The sequence below is a fragment of the Ictidomys tridecemlineatus genome, chromosome 6, assembly GCF_052094955.1.
Source record: "Ictidomys tridecemlineatus isolate mIctTri1 chromosome 6, mIctTri1.hap1, whole genome shotgun sequence".
NCBI lineage: Eukaryota > Metazoa > Chordata > Mammalia > Rodentia > Sciuridae > Ictidomys > Ictidomys tridecemlineatus.
Window position 1 is genome coordinate 169,100,667 of NC_135482.1, and position 17,394 is coordinate 169,118,060.

At 39.4% G+C, this 17,394-nt stretch overlaps 1 pseudogene; it reads right to left on the reverse strand.

Annotated features, from left to right (window-relative positions):
* Window positions 1-5,013: 5,013 nt before the first annotated feature.
* On the reverse strand, window positions 5,014-7,675 carry LOC101966073 (proteasome subunit alpha type-2 pseudogene; annotated as a pseudogene).
* Between the last annotated feature and the right edge of the window lie 9,719 nt (window positions 7,676-17,394).

The window sequence follows — 17,394 nt, forward strand, 5'->3', positions numbered from 1 at the left end:
CCCACAAGCAATGGAGCCACCTCTTCATGGACTGGAACCTCTAAAACTATGTGCCTAAACCAACCTTGTCTCTCTGTAAGTTATTCACTTAAAGTATTTTGTCATGGTGATGGAAAGCTGACTCCCATACCTCATCTGTTAAGTGGGACGATGACTAATTCCAACCCACAGGCAGGAGGAATGTTTAGTGAGATGTCACAGTGGTTCTGAAATTTGAACACCAGTGGAATTCCCTGAAACAGAGATTATCAGCTCCCCGTCCCCATGCTTCTGATTCAGCAGATGGAGGCTAGAGCCAGATGGTTGCACGTCTAACAAGTTCAGGGTGATGCTGATGCTCCTGGTCTGAGGATCGCACTTTGAAAATTACAGCTTCCCTTCTGAAATACTCATGGACACTTGGCCCTGGTGGTTCCTTTGCCTGTCTTTGCTCAGCACCTGGTCTACTCTGGTAAATCCTCCCTTTGCTCTGTTGGGCAACACTTCATTTCAGCACCCAGAACCTAAAGTTCCAGTCCATACCTTCAAAGTCGGCATCTCTGAAATCTCATGTATTGAAAACTTGGTGGCCAGAGATGTAATGGTGGATGGAGCTTTTGGGAGGTGACTGGATCATGAGGGCTCTGGTCATCGATGGATTAATTCATTGGTAGCTGAATGTACTACTGGGAGGTGGTGGAAGCTGTAGGTATTTGGGGCATGGTTTGAGGAAGTAGGTCTGTTGCGACACACAACTAAACCTAAACCAATCAGGGTCAAGTAAATTTGGAAACTAAATAAAGACACAAACAGGGTCAAGTAAATTTGGAAACTGAATAAAGACACAGACACAGAAAGTACCTTTTCTTTTGGGTACAGTGACTGCTCCTCAGCCGCAGCTCCCACAATGGGAGCAAGGCAGACAAGAGAAGAGAAGGAGAATGCCTTGAACCTGGGTTGTATTGGGGAGAAGCCATTCAAATGAGGCAAGGGGTCAGGTTTTAGGGGGTTGAATCTAGCTTTGTGATGTCCTGCTGTCAGCAGGTTGACTGACATCTTGGAAGGCCACGCTTATCTCATGTGCTGTGTGGGGATCAAAGGCAGAGCAAGGGAAAGGGACACATACGGGCACAGCCCAGATAGAGCAGCATCGTCAATCCAGTCTGCTTTGTGTGCTCAAGTTGCTCACAGCTCACACACACAGCCCATGTCTGGCTCGCCACACAGGTCACTGAAGGCATGCTTTTGGAGACTATATCTTGTCCTTCCAATACTTCGGTCCCTCCCATAAGCTCTGCCACACCCTTCTGTCATTATGTTCTGCTTCATTTAAGGACCAAAGTAATGGAGCCAGTCAACTCTGAACTGAAATTATGAACCAAAATGAAGTTTTCTTCCTTTAAGTTGTTTATCTCAAGTATTGGTCACAGTGATGACAAGTTGACACACTCAATGTATCATCATATGATAGGGTATTATTATACCAACAAGTAATTGATATAAAAATTATTTTTTTTAGTTGTCAATGGACCTTTACTTAGTTATTTATATGTGGTCCTGAGAATTGAACCCAGTGCCTCATACATGCTAGGCCAGTGCTCTACCACTGAGCCACAACCCCAGGCCTGATATAAAAATTATTAATGAAATGTTTTGATTATTTTTTTCAACTATGTCTTAGAAAATGGTGTGTATTTTACATTTGTAGCACATTTCAATTCAGTTGGCCAGGGGCAAGTAACTATGATAGATGATACAGTTTTAAAGTACTTACAAGTGAGAGAAAATCACAGTGTGTTCTCAGAGTGAAAAGCTCCCTAGAGAGAATTGGTTCTTTGTGCTACAGACACTTCTGTCACAAGGGTAACATAACCTCTCAAAAGGCCAGTGATCCTTCAGTGAGGAAAATTGAAGGTCTGAGTCTGACTACTTTAATAGAAAGTCGTACCTTTCACCAGGCAAAGGAAACATCCTTAGACATTTTAATGGTTTGGATATGAGGTGTCTCTCCATAGCTCATGTGTGAGACAACACAAGAATTTGGGAGGTAAAATGATTAGGTTATGAGAGCTTTTACCTAATCAGTGGATTGATCCACTGGTATGGATTAACTGAGCATAAGTGTAGGTAGACAGGATGTGGCTGGGGAAAGTAAGTGACTGGGGTTTGGGAGTTTATATGTTGCCCTTGACAGCTCAATCTCGCTCTCTGCTTCCTGGATGCCACAAGTGGAGCTGTTTTACTCTGCCATTCCCCTCCACCAAGATGTTCTGCCTTACCTTGGGCCCAGCCTGTGGAGTCAGCAGAACATGGACTGAACCTCTGAAACTGTGAGCCAAAATAAATTTTTCCTCCCCTAAGTTGTCCTTATCAGGTCTTTTGGTCACAGTGACACAAAAGTTAAAACATATATATATATATATATATATATATATATATATATATAAAATTATGCCCCAATATAGTCATATTTTCAAAATGAGGCTTTTATTTTTTGAAATTGAACTTGTAACATATCCATTAATTCTGATATTCCAGTCAAGCCTACGAGTGATGAATTAGCCACTTTTAATTCTTCCCAGGAGATAGTCTGGGAGACCACTTTAAATAGAAATCTCAAGGCAAATTGCCACATATGTAAGTTAGAGTCGCCATCTTCCAATTCAACTCCCCCCAGATGGAGTCTTCCACTGCGGAGACTCAGGAAGTGCCTGGAATGAGAACGTCCACCCACCCCAGACAACTTCCATAGCGATATGGTTCAGTACTCTGTTAATGAAAATGCTTAATCTAAATTCATGTTTTTTGTTCAGACCACACTGAAGCTTCTTTTAGCCAATTATTATAATTTCTACTCAAGTAGTCCTTAACTCATGGTACATTACCTTTGTAAACATCTCAAGTTGAAAATCATTTAAAATTTGCCTCTGCAGCACAGTGTTTTAGTTTCATGACAGAATAGTTATAGTAAATTTTTCAGTCTCACTGAAATTCATTTTGAAAATGTGATTATACTTTATAGATGGAATGTCATATGTTTTGCTTTGTTAAGGAATCGCCATAGTTGTGCCATTCATTGAGAATAGGTTATGATTTGTGAAGCACCTCAGACTTTTTCTAAATGAATCTTTGATCTCATCTAGGCATATTCAGGCACATGGTTTATCAGGGAAGGATAATGTTAAGTTGAACCTTATGAACCTACTGTTTTTGTCAGCCAAACATGGTTGAATATTGGCAATTTCAGGTATGTAATCATAACTGGAGGAGGTAGTGTTTTCCTTTTCTATTCATTTTCCATGCCATTTAAAATTGAGAGGTAAGGAATAAAGGTAAAAATTATGAATTTCAAATATGTAGTGTTTGCAGCACAAAAGAAATAGAGCAGAATGCTTTAGAGCAGTGGTTTAATCTTTGCTGCCATTAAAATCACCTGAGTGGCAAACATACCCCAATGAGTCAGGTCCCATGGAATAAGGGAAAGATGATAAGATGTCACTACTTTGATTAGGTTAGATTTTACAGAAAAGTGAGATGACTCACACCTACGTCACATTATGTTGTATAAGCCTCCATCTTAGCAGACTACAACAGAGATTCTATTCTCCCTGCTGACCTTGAGGAAGCAAGCTGCCATATTTTGAGAGCACTTGTAGGAGGAGCATGAAAAGGAGCTGGGCAGCTTCCAGGAGTTCAAGTGGTGTCTGGCCAACAAGGACATAGAGACCTTAGTTCGTGAAGGAGCTTAGTTGAGTGGTCTCTGATGAGAACATAGCCCCAGCTGACATCTGAATCGCATTCTTGTGAAAGGATCCTGTTATGCTGTGCCTAGATTGCTGATCCACAAATACTATTAGAAAATAAATAGGTGGTATTTATTTGTTTGTTTTGTTCTTTTTTTTTTTTTTTTTTCAGTGCTGGGAGTTGATCCCGGGACCATATACATGCTAGGCAAGTGCTACACTACTGATCTTTATCAGGATGTTATAGAATCTTGAAGAGGTAGGAAATAGTGGGAGGCCTTAGGAGGCCTTTGGTCGTTGGAGGTGTGCTCCCTAAGGTACCCTAGCCCTCTCCTCAATCTTTTTGCTTTGGCTCATGATGAAGTGAGTGGTTTTTGCTCTGTCACATGCTCCTGCCATGATGTGCTGCCTTTCCACAGGTCCAAATCAAAAGGACCAACCAATTTTTGACATTGTGAGCACAAACGAACCTTTCTTTACATATGTTATTATCTTAGGTATTTTATTGGAATGATGTAAAGCTGACTAGCACACTTGGCATTCTTGGGCAAGTGACTGATGGTGACCTTTCTTTGCCTCTGTTTCCTAACCTGTAAATGGAGAAAGTAATGTTACTTTCTGAAGCATGTGGGTATGGAATGAGATCACATCTTTTAAATGTTCATCAGTTCCTGGGGCAGGAAACCCTCAGTAAAAATGTAACTTTCCACTGTAACTCCTACCTGGTAAGAATGGCCCTTGTCAAATAATTCAATAGTATCCTCTTTTAGTCTTCTTGGGTTTCCAAAACAGAATATCACAACCTAGCTCTGAAAGCTGGAACTTTAAGATCTGGGTGCTGGCAGGGTGGTCTTCTGGGGGAGACTACTCTTTCTGGTTTGCATTTGATGCCTTTTTGCTATGTCCTTAGATGGACTTCACTCTGTGACCTTTCTGTCTCTTCCTCCTCTGGTAAGAACAACAGTTCCATTGGATGAGGGCCCTACCTTTATGTCCTCCTTCAACATCTATCACCTCCATGAAGATCTATCTCCAAATATAGTCACATTGGGATTAGGGCTTCAAAATGTGAGTTTTGAGAGGGACCCTCGAACTATATGATAATTTTTAGGATGGTAAAGAATGAATCATTGTTGACTTTTTTTTTAATTTAAGAGTTTATTATGATTTGTAAGTGTCATTTTAAAAAACCATCAGTCCATTAAACCACGCAGAAATAAGTATGCACAGTTTGCAAATTAAAACATTCTTTAAATATGTTGAACTAGATAGATTATCTGAAATTCTGGATTGCTCAATCACTTCATTATTACTCTATAGCAGCCAAGTAATCCTTAACTTCAGTTGGAGCAAGCTGCCTAAATCCAGCTTCATTGCAGATTCCAACTTCAATGTTATCTTCTGTCATTTGCCCTTCAAAACTTTCCTTTAGGGTTAAGAAGTCTGTATGAATGGCGTCTTCAAGTTCCAAATCTTCATGGTATCTTTTCTCAAGGAATGTTTTTCCAATCACATATTTTTTTCCCACAGCTATGGCCTTCCAGGCAAAGTCTGATGGATCTGACTGAAATAAATATGGTCATCCTTCCTTCCATCCACAAATAAGAAACTCCAAATGGATGACCACTACCTGCCTGGGTGTATTCTTGCATCATAGAAGCTACCCTCTGTACCTGCTGAGCAGTGGGAATGGGTTCTTGGTAAACAAGATAATATTGCTGAGTAAGTTTTTGAGCTCTGTGCATAAGCATTCTATAATCTGGCATGTAATCCATGACAGTAGATCAAACCTATATGTTTGGTAATTGGTTCCATTTCGTGTACACTTTGCTCATCATACAGAATGGGTTTCGGTTTCTTCTCAGTTGCTAATACCACACCATTTGCAGCTTTAATTCCCACTGAAGGGGCTCCTCCAGCTACAGCAGCCAAAGCATATTCAAAACTGGGCAAGTTTACCAGATGGGCTGAATGTAGTCAGCAAAAAGCTGTATTTGTGCTCGTCATCTTACTCGGAGAGCCCAATTGTTGACTTTTTTAGATGTGAATATTCTAACAGCATCACATGCTCATAAATATAACTTGCTTCCCTTCAAGTTTGACTTTCAAAGCATAAACATAAAGAGGGTCATTTTTGCAAAATGTCTTTAGCTTTTGCTCAGGACTCTCCAAGTACTTAAATGTTTTTATGGATTTGTCTCTTGTGTCCATCGTCTTGTCAATTTTCATTGGTTATGCACTTACTACACCTGTCAATTATGTTGCTGTGATTCTAGCAAAGTTCTCAACATTTTCTAATGGACTTCAAGAAGTTATGCACTTTTTTAGGTTAAAAATTTTAGTTTGAAATTAATTTGCATTGAATTTTCAGAAATTTATAATATTTTAAAATCTGCAAGAGGCTAATCTACAAAGAAAGGCATATGTTTTAATGTAATTTACTAAAGACCATTTGAGTGTGACTATAGTGACTAGTATAGATAGTACTAGTATAGGTAAAGGAATTTTGGGTTTGGGCTGTGGTTCTATCCCTGAAGTATCTCTTTATATATATGTTAATGTAAAAAATTTGAAAAAAATTCCAAAATCCTAAACCCTTATGGTTCAAAGCATTTTGGAGAAGTGGTAGCTTAATGATTATTTCCATAGCATGAAAGATCAGATTTAGTTGGTCTTAGTGGGGCTGCCACTAAGCCTAAATAACTTAAATTTGAGGAAATGGTAGAAGTGAGCACTTCTAGGTGGGTCTGAGCTCTTGGCAAAGGATGTGATTTCTCCAAAGTGGGATGAAGCAGCATTTTATGGAGTTTGGAAAGGAGAATTACTCTTCAAGAGGGCATTGGTCTGAGATTCAAGAGCATGTTTAGGAGTCAGTGTGCCTATATAGGGAACCATCAAAGGTTTTGTCTTAGGCAATGGGAATATCAAATTTCATGGATGTTAATAATTTCTTTCTCATATATTATCAATTCACCAGCTCTTAAAATAAAATTTGCTGCCTGTTTTACATTTGGGGAAATGTAGTGGTGTGAAGAATAGACAACTCTGCAGGACAGTAAGAGATGCAGAAGAGAAATCAACAAGTAGAAGCTAAATCCATTGAGCCTGGGGAGATAGGGAGGGGGCTGGATGGCACACATCAATTTCATTTGAAGGGCCAGGTCCTCAGCTGAACACTGAGCTAAATGTCTATTTTTCCATTAGCAGAGTCACTGATTGACTATATTGATGAAAATAAAGATATTCTGGAATATTCCTCTACAGAGCTGTTAGAATCTGAAAGACATTTTACCAAAGGCAGCAGATGTGGTCCTGAAAAGTTTTGTGTAAAGTAAAAATTTGTAAACCAAATCACAGATGTCAGTTTTCATGCCTCAGGAATGAAGTACTATTTTATTTAGCTTTTAAATGATCTTTGGTTAGCAGTGGCTAAAACTTATTCTCTCTACTCTTTAATTATTATTAGTCTATTATTATTATTATTAGCTTCTTCTTAGTAAATTCATTTTAGTTAAGTGGTAACCAAACTATTTTAGTTATAAACAAAAATTTTAACTTATCCAAAGTGATTTTTTTTTTAAATGAGCAAAGTCAAAAGGTCTTCATTATGGGAAAAAAAACCCCTTTATTTCATCTGTTTTATAGTTCGAATGCTAAAAACTCAGGTTTGTATACATAACCCTACTTGGCTCAAAAACCTTTAATGGGATCTAGAGACAAATGTTATGCTCTTTGCCTAAATTAGACCAATTTCTTAATCCTACTAGTTCCCTTCGGATCCTCACTTTCAACCACACCATTGTCCTTATGTCTCCTCAATTTGCCATGCACATTATCCAATTCCTCTCACCAGGGATATTTTCTTCCCCCATGACATCTGGAACAAATCCTGTTCTTCCTTCTAGGTTCACCTTCATCTCAGCTCTTCTCCTCAGGGCATTGATAGCAACCATTCCAAATCCAGGTTGATGTTTCCCTCCTTTAATCTCACAAGGCAGCTACTGTCTGACCCTCAGCCACCTTGAAGTGTTTTTTAGCATTTGTATTTTAAGTTATTCACTCCACAAAGATTTATTGAACCACGTTGCATACCAGACACTATGTTAGTGCCGGGGTATGAGGTAAATAATTTTCCCTCTTCCGATTTGTAGTCTAGTTGGGGAGATGATCACTACATCACTAACATCAGTGCCCACCCCCTAAATCTCCAATAATTATCTGCATGATAATAGTTTGGGTGGATACAATGAAGGAATGCACAGGGGGCTAGAAGGAAGTGTAATGAGGAATTTGGTGTTAGACAGGAAATGACTTCTTCATCCCGAGGTCCTGATAGAGTGATGTTGAAGCTGAGAATCAGATAGGTTTGAATTTGCCAACAAATATGACTGAGAAAGCTATTACCATAGTTTGAATTTGGAAAGTCTCCCAAAGGCCCATATGTTAAAGCTTTAGTCCCCTATGTGGCTCTGTTGGGAGGTGATGAAACCTATGAGAAGTGGGACCTATGGGAAGAAGTTAGGTAATCAGGAGAGTGTTCTTAAAGGGGATATGGAGACCCCAGACTCTTCTTCTTCTCTTTTTTTTCTCCCTGGCCACTAGGTGAGCAGCTTTTCTCCATCATGCATTCCCCACCATGATATGTTGCCTTGTCTTAGGTCCAAAGACAGCAGGACTTGTGACAACCTTTCTACACTCATCCCTCCCTCTCCTGACCAGTAGTAGTTACTACCTTATTGTAATGATATTGAAATACTATCTGCAGTATATAAATAGATTTTATTTGTTTTCAGAGAAGTAAAATATTAAAAATGGTTTCCAAATAAGTTATGCTTTCTTAATTCACTGAACTTTGCAAATGGCATTGTTTTACGAGGGAATGGGGGAAAATATATTAGGGATTGCTTTCAGAGATGTACCAGATAGTGATGATGATAACTATTGGAAAAGAATCTATGTTTATTTGTAATTATATTTAAGCCCATTCATAGGCATATGTCGCATTCAAGACAAAAAACAATCATGAAGTACCAAAGTTTGCAGAGAAAAATAAACTGTGCCTAGCTGTACAATCAGAATTCTTAGTCACCAATATTTTACTGGACTTCTTTGACATCTTTCTTAAATCTTTTGATAACTGCTATGGGTTGTTCAGTAGGAATCTTCCACTGAAGCAATGCAAAGCAATGCATCAGTTTCTCATGTCAATGTCAATGCAGTTGGCACAGGGAGGAGCTTTTTGATTTCTGTCTGCCTTTTCAGAAGAAGTTCCCAATCCCTGTTGAAAATTTAAAATCAGTCTCTTCAGTGGTTTTGCTCATGGAGAAGGAAGCCTCTAATAGATCCAGGCAAGAACTCCCAACTACAGGCTCCCAAGGCCTGTGAGTTCTGAAGAGCTCAAGAGAATATCAGGAATTATAAGCACAGGAGAGTCCCTGTCATTCATCTGTGATTCCTTTCCCTTCTTCAATCCATACCTCCAATGCATCAAGTTCTGCTGTTTCTAACTCCAAAACCCATCTCTCATCTATCCAGTGTTTCCACCAAATTTTAGGCAACCATCATCTCTTGCCTCACCTGTTTTAATAGCTTGGCTCTTCTGGTCATTCTTGTCCACTGTCTTGATTTAGATATGAGGTATTCCCCAAAAGCCTATGTGGGAGACAATGCAAGAAAGTTTAGAGGTGAAATGATTGGGTTATGAGAGCCTTAACCTAATCAGTGCATTAATCCTCTGATAGGGATTAACTGGGTGGCAACTGTAGGCAGGTAGGGTGTGGCTGGGGGCATGCCTTTGGGGGTTTATATTTTTCCCTGGTGAGCACAGCTCTCTATGCTACCTTATTGTCATGTCTTGAGCTGCTTTTTTTTTTTTTTTTAATGCTATGCTGTTCTGCCATGATGTTCTGCTTCACTATGGGCCCAGAGATATGGAGTCAATGGACCATGGTCTGAACCTCTGAAATCATGAGCCAAAATAAACTTTTCCTTCTCTACATTGTTTTTGTCAGGTATTTTGGACACAGTGATGCGAAAGCTGACTAAAACATCCACCTACAATCCATTTTCCGAAGCTGCTAGCCTAATCTCTTATTCAACTCTTTTGATAATTTTTCATTTTGCTTTGAATAAACTCCAAGGCTTACGTTCTAATGCAATTTACTATTGACATGTTCTGTCTCCCTGCTTTTCTCGCTAACATATTTAAGCCCTCTCTCCATTGTTAGCAAGCTCCAGCCTCTCTGTTTCTGTTTGTCAAATGTGCTAAATTCTGATAGGAATTAACTGGGTGGTAACTGTAGGCAGGTAGGGTGAGGGCAGTGACATATCTATTTTGATTCCCTTTGTATTTCTATCACGTAGGACAGGTCCTCACATGGTAGGCTTCCCATTACTATTTGTCAAATGACAAGGTGAAGGAGTGAGTGGTCCACAGTTCCTTACTGCTGTAGGATTTCCACATATACACAGAGTATCAGATGCCTCTGAGGAACTTGGCAAGGACCTTTCTGCCGGAAAGGATCTATTCTATCACATCTGTATGGGTTCTTTGTCTCTGTGAAGAACTGGAAATTTTTCTGACCCAGAATTACTTGTTGGAGATACTGCCTCTGGAAGGCCAGTGTTACAAAATAAGCTCCCAAAATCATGGTATTATGAGAGTTCTTATTGCTTCCTCTGTTTATCTTCTAGTGAAGATTAAGGGAAGATTAGCTCCTCCCCTTGGAAATCTTGGCAAGAACATACCTGCAGCACAGGTAAGATCCATGAGAGGCTGGTAAAAGGATCGGACTCAGGAGCCAAGGAGAGTTTGGTGAGGATCAGTATACTGAAAAGGCACACAAACTTCTCCAGATTCATATTTTGACCTTGGGATGATCTCATTCATTGGCCCACTCATTTGTGATTTGAAGGTGACTAGGAATATCACTGTGGCAACTTAAAATGGCCATGGCTTCATCTGCCTTTATAGAGATCCCAAGATCAGGAAGCCCTGAAGTTATTTCTTATGGGAAGATGAAGAACCACCACATATATAGCCTTAGCCAACTGTCAATGTCTGGCCGTGTTAAAAATGATGATACACAGAGAATTTTAACTTAAGTTTGTTGCTTTCCTGCTTTGGACTGGAAAATGAGGCTTCAAAAGCAGGAATCCTCATTAATTATCTTTTGGCTTTTAAATATTCATTACCCTCGGCCACTTTTATCAGTGCTAACCTTTTCTATTCCTAGATACATGTCCTTTTCTATTGACTTTTGTCTCAGGAAGCTAAAGGAAAAAAAAAGTGATCTTATAATAACTAAACTAAAAGAGCTAGAATGGAGACAGGATTGTGGTAGCGGGTTCATGAAGGGAAAATTATAGTGAAGATTGGACATGATGAATTTGCACACTGCTAACTAAGTGAAGTTATTTTAATCTTGATTAGACTATGTTTATTCGAAGATATTAATTTTGTTGGTGTCCAAGGTAAGCATGAATGAAGAGTTAGAAATCAAGGGCTTCAATCTTTGGCACTTTGATTGGGGGCATTTCACTGGACGCCTTGACTTTGAGGTTTCCCACCAGTGAAGCTTACTGTAATAAGTTTTAACTTTTTTAATGGGCCCTAGGCCCTCACATTTCAGGTGCACAGGATATTAGACATTTCTGCCCCATGTCACACATTCTATAATCCCTTTAATGAGCCTCACTCTTGTGTTTTTGTTTGTTTTTTCGGGGGCAGGGGCTGGGAATTGAACCCAGGGCCTTGCATATTAGGCAAGACTTATACCACTGAGCTCTTTTAATTTTAGCTTTTGAGGCAGGATCTCAAAAGTTGCTGAGGCTGGCATCAAACTTGGGGTTCTCCTGCCTCCACCTCCCAAGTAGCTAGGATTACAGGTATGCACACCATGCCTGGCCAAGTTTCACTTTTGTTCAGCAGAGACCAGATGATAGTTGCAGGACAGGAGTACCTGCAAGGAAACCCCTGGTGTGTAGGAATCATGGGAGTTTCCACTCTCTAATTTATATCATGGGGCCCTGCTGAAAACTGAAGAACTGGCTTCCCTGGTCTCATCCCAGGGGCTGCCATTAGCCGTTTCCCATCTCTATGAAAATTTATCCATCTGGCATTTTGTTCTGCCTTCCTAGGTTTGGAACAGCTGGAACCTTTCCTGGGCCATGAGTTCCCCTAGGACCTGAGCAGTAGTTATGGAAGTGGAGTGGTGGTAAACCACCTGAACCTGGCTATCCAGGTCTGCAGAGGTCCGGCCATACTTAAACTGTCCAAGAGGTCTAACAGGGAGCATGTGTTTTATCTCAAAAGCACCCGCAGAAGCTATAAAAGTTCTACTAAAGAAACTTGGAGAAACGTTGACCTTGTTCTGACTGTCATGCTACCCTGAGTGCACAGATGGTGATGAATGTGATATGGTACCTTTAAGAAATGTGTCCAGGCAGGACCCTGAACAAGGAGTGTAAATGGCAATTTCCTGAACAGCCAAGGCTCACCTGCCCCACTCAGTGCTTTGTTTCTTGGTGCTTAAAGTGACCGTCTTCACTGCCCATCAGAGCCCTTGCCTTGCTCTGTCACCTAGGCCCTATACTGTCCTTTCTGCATTTCAAACTTTGTTTCCTTCCTGAATATAATTTTGTCTTTTTTCTTGACTCTGCTTTCACAGATAACTCTCAGGATCATAATGTAATTCTACCTAGATTGCTTAATATTATTAGTTCCCTTTTGGTAAATTATCCTCAAGTTAGTTTCCTTTTTTTTTTTTTTTTTTGGTACCTGGGATTCAATTCAGGGGCCCTTGACCACTGAGCACATCCCAGCCCTATTTTGTATTTTATTTAGAGACAAGGTCTCACTGAGTTTCTTAGCTCCTTGCTTTTGCTGAGGCTGACTTTGAACTTGCCATCCTCCTGTCTCTGCCTCCTGAGCTGCTGGGATTACAGGCATGCGCCATCGCACCCAGCTTCTTCTTCTTCTTTTTTTAAATTATATTAACTTATTTTCCATTTTACTTTTTAAGCAGGAAGTGATAGTGATAGTTGCAGGAACTACTAAAAATGGTGCCAGGAAGGTGTTACTCTTCATCCTAATAATAGCTTATGAAGAAAGACTGAAGGGCTTTTAAAAATCCCTAAACCTACTCTTCTGTAATTTAGAAAAAGAGCATACTGGAATCTCACCTTTCCTTTCAGGATAACCATGAACCCAGTTGCAGTGAGAACTCAAAGAGAATTGCTGAAGCATTGATATTACTTTATAGAATGAATAAATGAGGAACATTAATATATCATTTTGAATCCATTATAAAACCTGGCTTCCTACAATTTACGTAAACTGCACTTAATGCAGAAGGAGAAAAACACGGGTTAAAATAAGGTCAGCCTAGAAAAGGGCATTTTAATATAAAAACGCAAGGTTTAACCTACTAAAATACTTAAAATACTTGACCTCTTGCCAGGAAACCCACAAAGAAAGGGTCAACTAAGACTTCATAATTGTCATTAAAATGTGAAATATACTAGATGGACTTTCTAAACACGAATAAGCTAAATAGTTTCCACTAAGGATTTCAATATATACAGATTAATGTGCAGGGTCTTGGTAGTAAACACGCATTCACATTTACATGTAAAATTATATACACATGTATATGTGTATGTTATTTACTACCAATAATTTGTTTATTTTATATACATTTATTAAGAACTTGCACAGTGAGATATCAATATATATGTGCATACATATATATTTTATGCTTACTATGCCCCTATTGGATGGCAATCATGGAGCTAGGCTGCGGGTATATAAAAGTGATTAAGACATCATCTCTGCCTTCAAAGAACTCACAGAAGGAGGACACATGATACTATATAGGTTGATGAGTGTTTGGGGAGGTGTGGGAAGAAACAACAAAGTTTACTTGGGAACTAAAGAGGATTCCAAGGAATAAGTCATATTTAAGGTAAATTCTAAAGGGCAGTTAAAAGATATCATGTATACAAAGTAGATGAGGGCTATTCCAAGGAAAGAACAGAGATACAGAAGCTTGAGAGAGATGTGCTTGAAGAACAGCTACAGTTTGAATGGCAAGTGTGCCGAGCACAGGTAGGTTAAGGTAGGAGGAGCATCAAGTAGAAAAGGGGCTGAAAAGAGACCAGGTCAGGGAGGGACTTGTTCTTGCAAAGCAATCCCAACTTCATCTCTCTGGGATTCATCAGTCAAAAGAGTGATGCCCCTGGCATTTCAGAAGCATCACAAATCAGAGAAGGATCAGTTGGAGGAGACCAAGTCTGAAAGCATGGGCTCTAGAAGATGATAATAGTGCTGGACAGGGAGAGCAAGGGCCTGCATGGAATAGTAGAAGTAGTAGAAAAGAAAATACCAAAAAGGTCTTTAAGATGTGGACTGGAAGCTCGGTGATTGATTAGACATAGACCATGAGAAAGAAGGTAGAACCTAGAATGACACTTTTATATACTTTGTTCTTTTATGTCATTCTGCATCTCAACTCCTTTCAACACTCCATTGATTTATTCAGTTAGCCTATATTGTAAGGCTGGGTTGTAGCTCAGTGGTAGAGCACTTGCCTATCACGTGTGAGGCACTGAGTTCGATCCTCAGCTCCAAATAAATAAAGTTATTGTGTCCATTTACAACTAAAACACATTTGAAAAACCATGTATTGTGGTTCTCCGATGCACAAGTGTTATACTGAACATTGAAGATACAAATTCACTTATTCAGCACATGTTTAATAGACACATGCTGTGTGTCAGGCGCTATTCTAGACTTTCAGAAGCTAGCACTGAATAAAACTTATAAAATATGTTGAAGCAAGCACACATTAAAAAAAGGAGGAAAACTTTTCTCTTACTTGGTGGGCAGCAAGGAAGACAGCCTGTGAAGTAGTTGCCTCAAAAGGATTACGCAGTGAAAATGTTTGGACAGGTAGCAGTGTGAGGACAGGTAATAGACATTCTGACAACAAAGGCCAGACAGAGCAAAGCTCTGAACATCGCACTGTTAGAGTTTTGGCACAACTGGGTATTGGTGATATTGCTAGATATGAATAAAAGAGGAAAGACTCCTGCAATTTCTCTGGAAATAGTACAAGTAGAAGTTTCTTAGTAAGTCAGCCTCAACTTATGGTTGAGCAGAACAGAAAAATACTTCTGAGACCAGGAAAATTCAAAATATTTCAGAAAAATTCAGGCTTTTACATTCTTTCCCTCATGCAAGTGATCATTGAAAGATTTTAGGTACCTAAAGAATTTTAAATAAACAAATATTGGATTTGTTTTTACAAAGATCAAGCCGGAGGCCATGCTAGAGATGTAAGACAGTAGATTGAAAGGAATGAATCCTAAAATAGAGTTAGGGAGACCAATTTAGAGGTTATTAGTAAATTCAGGCAAGAAATGAAGAATTTCTGGAAAAGTTGGCGGCACTGGTAACAGAGGGAATAGAAAGCAAACTTGGGAACTATGACAATGGTTTCTGTTGAAGGCTCAAATTTTTAGGTCACCAACCGATTTCTCTATATATTTCATTCCTGCAGTTGTCCATGGCTAGATGTTCAAATAAACCCTTCCACTTCAAAAACTCAGCCCAGAAGAATCAACCTGCCCATCTTTAGCGAAGTTAATCAGCACTACTCAGGAGCCTCAAGCCTTCTTATGTTTGTGGTGTAAATTGTTCCACTGGATCTCTGCTGTGTGGCAGACATTGAGGAGGCGGGTATGCAAAGGAGTAAAACATAGCATTTCCTTTTGGAAGATGAGCACGAGAGGATAGACAGGTCAACAGGTAATGTCCACAATGTATACTATGGCAAGGGCATGAGAGACTTGGAAGTAGGTGCTCAAGAAACATCTGTATCTTCAAGAATTAAAAAAAAAATACTGTTGGAATATGAAGTAGGAATGCTAAACTCCAGTGGAGCGGCTTCATGAAGAGAAATACATCTGAACTTGATCTTGAAGAATAAATGTGTGGTTCACCCAGAAGCACAGGGACTATATTCAGTTAAGATGAACTGGTAATAGCAATGGAGCCATGCATAGTCAGCTGTGAAATTATTTTTCCTTTTTGAAATCTAGTTTAGGTCCACAGCTATACTCTGTAACCCAAATTCATCCCTGATTAGGCAGGAAGGAAATGATTTCATTCTGAAGACAGAGACATAAATAATCACAGAAAACCAAAAATATAAATGCTATTTATTTCTGGTTCTTCTGTTAATGTATAATTAACATTTAGAATAAAAATCCAGGGAGAAGCTAATTCTAATACTGGAAATGATCGAAGAAAGATTTTGGAGAGTCCAGGAAAGGCCTGGACCTTCTGGAAGCTCCTGAGGCCTTGAAGAGCTAAGCCAAGAATCCCAAGTTCTATTCTCCTCAGCCATACCTCTCTTGAATGAGCCAATAGTATTAAAACAGGTACTAAATGTAAGCACCTTTGTAGTCGTGAAAACACTTTCAGGTCAGATGAACACAGTGTGTTAGTCCAGTCTAGCAGCTGACATAAAGTAATCAGGATGATCAAGTCTTAATGTTGTTGCAGCCATAAGTTTTCCTATCAATTATTCTCTTTAGCTTTTTATCACACTTCAAATAGGACACAGATTCCAAACCAATTGCACATTACTGAGAAAGCAGCAAAAACCTGCCAGAGGCAAACATTACATTTTGGATAACGCTGAATGAATTAATAGAAGCTTCTCTCTGAACCAACCAATATAGATTTGCATTTGTTAAGGATGTATGTTTGTAGAAAGAATGTTAGCATGACTCTCAGGTTGCTGATGTTCAACCTGAGAAACACTGAGGCCTCAGAGCAAAAGGAAAGTTACTTCCTTTGCAATTTAGACTTATTCTAGGATAAGATCCAGCAGTTATGTACATGACTTGCTTTTTCCCTCCCTAGGTAAGGTAGGGAATATTGAGATTCTTAAGACAAATTCCCAAGGAAGACCCAGTAAGAACAATTAAGTTTATCCCCAACCCCCATTTACCTAGTTTATTTTTATTTATTTATTTTGCTGTATTGAAGGTTGAGCCCAGGGCCTCATGCATGCTCTACAACTGAGCTATGTCCCCAGCCCTTATGAAAAATTGTTTTATTTTTTGAGACAGGATCCCCAAGTTGCCCAGACTGGCCTTGAACTTGCCAATACTTCTGCCTGAGCCTGCTGAGTAGCTGGGTTACAGACATGTGGCACTGTACCCAGCTTAACTTTTATTTTTAATTAACACATGTTATTTGTACATATTTATGAGGTACAGGGTGATAATTTGATACATGTATAAAGTGTGCATGGATTAAATCAGTGTAATGAAATTTCCATCTCAAACATTTATCTTTTCTGTGGGTTGGGGATTTATCTTTTCTATGGATTGAGAATCTTTGTACTCTTCTAGTTAGTTTAACAGTAGGACAACTATAGTCTACAGCAATTTATTATGTTACCTGGTTTTGACTCTGCCATGGTCAGAAAGAGAGCAGTCAGCAACAGCAGGAAGACTCAGAGTACTCTCTGGAAGTGGGGAGGAATTTGGGAAGGGGCTGGAAGTGAAGGTAGGTGTTCCCACTGTTGGAGGAGTTAGGAAATGCCAAGGACAGGCGGTAGGGAAGAGATGAGAATGACTTTGTACAGAAAAGAGATGG